Source organism: Saccopteryx bilineata, chromosome 6 (genome assembly GCF_036850765.1).
Source record: "Saccopteryx bilineata isolate mSacBil1 chromosome 6, mSacBil1_pri_phased_curated, whole genome shotgun sequence".
Taxonomy (NCBI): domain Eukaryota; kingdom Metazoa; phylum Chordata; class Mammalia; order Chiroptera; family Emballonuridae; genus Saccopteryx; species Saccopteryx bilineata.
The window spans coordinates 96,782,755-96,786,240 of NC_089495.1; the positions used below are offsets into that span (position 1 = coordinate 96,782,755).

At 29.7% G+C, this 3,486-nt stretch overlaps 1 pseudogene; it reads left to right on the plus strand.

The window, feature by feature from the left end:
- Nucleotides 1-3,140: 3,140 nt before the first annotated feature.
- Nucleotides 3,141-3,243, plus strand: LOC136309693 (small nucleolar RNA U3; annotated as a pseudogene).
- Nucleotides 3,244-3,486: the final 243 nt, after the last annotated feature.

Genomic DNA, 3,486 nt, shown 5'->3' on the forward strand with positions numbered 1-3,486 from the left:
CACATAGTTATCAAAACAAATATATGCAAATTATATAAGCAAAATTAAGTGTATGAATAATTATAAAGATTATAGTCTCCATAAAGTCAATGGTATCCTTGAAATTTGATTATAGCTAGATTTAATACCAAGCTTAATAAAAATTACTTCTTTAAAAAGGGAAAGAAATCCTATTTAGTAAAATTCTAATTTGTAGGATATACCCATTACATATAAATTTAGAAAAAAAATAAACAAATAATAAATATCTGTACTGTCAAAGACTATATGGAAATTCTACATAGACAAAAAAAGGTTTCTTTGCTTTTTTACTAATCTTATTAGAAAAACTAGGGACATAAAAATGACTAACAAATCAAAACTGATGATGATCATGATGACATCTAATATTTCTTAGGTATTTACTCTGTCAAATATTTTAATTATTAATTTACCTTTAGGCTTAAATGTATGATCTGAAACTAAGAAACTCCTAGAAGAAAACATAGAAATAAAAACTTTCTTGCTATTTTTCTGGTAATGATTTTTTGGATATAACACTAAACACGTAAGAAACAAAAGCAGCCCTGGCCGGTTGGCTCAGCGGTAGAGCATCGGCCTGGCGTGCGGGGGACCTGGGTTCGATTCCCGGCCAGGGCACATAGGAGAAGCGCCCATTTGCTTCTCCACCCCCACCCCCTCCTTCCTCTCTGTCTCTCTCTTCCCCTCCCACAGCCAAGGCTCCATTGGAGCAAAGATGGCCCGGGTGCTGGGGATGGCTCCTTGGCCTCTGCCCCAGGCGCTAGAGTGGCTCTGGTCGCCGCAGAGCGACTCCCCCAGAGGGGCAGAGCATCGCCCCCTGGTGGGCAGAGCGTCGCCCCTGGTGGGCATGCCGGGTGGATCCCGGTCGGGCGCATGCGGGAGTCTGTCTGACTGTCTCTCCCCATTTCCAGCTTCAGAAAAATACAAAAAAAAAAAAAAAAAAAGAAACAAAAGCAAAAATAAACAAGTAGAACTACACCAAATGAAAAGTCTTCTGCAAAGCAAAAGAAAACAAACAAAATAGAAATGATATCTATAGAATAAAAGAAAATAGTTGCAAAGCATATATCTGATAAGAGATAAGTGTCTAAAATCTATAAGAAACTCATACAACTCAATAGCAAAATATCAACTAATACAATTGAAAAAGAGCAGAGGACCAGAATATAAGTCCAAAAAAATACAAATAAATGGACATCAGGTACAAGAAAAGATGGTCAACTTCACTAATCATCAGAGAAACACAAATTAAAACCAAAATGAACAATCACCTCACAACTGTAGGTTAGTTATAAAAAAGACAAGCTACAAGTGTTGATGAGAATGTGGAGAAAAAAAAACTTGTGCATTATTAATGGAAATGTAAATTGATACAATCACTATAGAAAACAGTATAAAGCTTCCAATGAAAATTTAAAATAGAACAACCATATGATTCAACAATTCTACTTCTGGGTTTATATCCACAGTAAATAAAATCATTATCACAAAGAGATACCCATACTCCCGTGAACAGTGCAACATTATTCTCAATGGCCAAGAATTAGTATGTGTTCATTGTCAAATAAATAGTTTTTTAAAAATTATATATATGAATAAATGTAGACTATTATTTAGACATGAGAAAACCTGTTGTCATTTGAAACAACATGGATGGATCTTAAAGGTATTGTGATAAGTGAAATAAGTCATGTAAAGAAAGACAAATACTGTGTAATCTTACTTATTTGTCAAATTAAAAAAAATTCAAACTCAGAATAAGTAAAATGTTGGTTGCCAGAAACTGGAGGGCAGAGAGATGTTGGTCAAAGTGTATAAACTTTTGGTTCCAAGATGAATAAATTCTGAGAATCTAATGTAAAGTCTGGTAACCATAGTTAACAGTAATATATTATATAATTGAATATAGTTAAGAGAATAGGTCTTATATGTTCTTACCACACATACGCACAAATTGTAATTTTGTGACATGATGGTTGTGATAACTAATCTGATTGTGGTAATCAATTCAAAATATATCTATGGATATCAAATCATCACATTGTATACCTTAAATTTACACATTATATGACAATTTTATCTCAAAGATAGAGGAAAATCCCTTATCATCAAAATATCTTTAAAAATATATTTTTTATTATACCCTTAAAAATAGGATGAGTTAATTGAGGTACAAAACTAAGATAACTTATTCCAGGTTATCTAACCACAACCAACCAACCAAACAAACAAACAAACAAAGAATGACATATATTTTGAAGTTTGAGGGAAAATGAACAATTCTTACTCCAGAGGTCAACCTCTAAATAAGTAATATATTTTAAATTGGTGATAGTTTGAGAATTTTTGTTTTTCAAATTTAGAATTTTTTCCTCTCTTTAATACATAATGCAACATAGCCATGCAGTTAAGATTAATTTTTATAGTAGCCCAACATTTGAAAAGAAAAAGTTGTTGGATAAAACCTCTGTACCTTTACTATTTTATTTTAATAAGAAATAAAAATTCTATCTCATTATTACTATAAAAATTATATAATAATATGCATATCTCTTAAAATATTACTGATACAAAATAAGTTATAAATAATATGATATGTAATAATAAAAGGCTGCTAAAGTTTACCTATTTCATAGGTGGTATCAACAGATATGATTCAAACATATTACCTCATATATTATTATACATAAACACTCATATGTATTTAGAATCTCTAAAAATATAAAATTCTTTTTAAACATGAATCAATCACAAGACATATCTAAATTAAAATAAATTTTAATCTCAATTGTTAAGGACTTAGAAAATTGTAATGATATTTTTTGAGACACTGACTATACAGAGTTTATTTAGATTAAGTATTTTATTAACCATAAAGATAAATACATACTTTTAAAAAGTAATATAATGTAAAAATATTTTAATAATATCATTTATTAAAAATAAAAGTCTTATTCTAACACCTACAATATGAAAGAGAAATTTAAGAGGTAGTAACATTGTGTCCTGAAAAAAACATTACCTGTATTGTATAAATTATATCTTCTTTTTAATATAAACAAGTTGTTAAAGTAATACTGAAATGCAGCACAATTAAAACATAGTATTTACCAAGCATGAAGACTATACTTTCAGGGATCATTTCTATAGTTTGTTACCAAGCATGAAGATGACTAACTAAGTAATAAATAATAATGATGATATAACTACCATCACTGTTAATGAAATATCTAAAACATCTTGAGGTTTTTCTGGTAAAATTACATGATTAACATGTTAGAATAACTGTGGTTAAGCCATTACAACATATACTGGTATGTTTTATTTACATATTATAGAAAGAAGGCATTTGTCTAAATTAAGAATACTACTTTAACAGAAGAATGTGTTATTTTCTTTTGTTTTTTAATCTCTAAAATGTAGACTATTGCCTTTGGGAATTCATAATATTTTGCACATGATGTT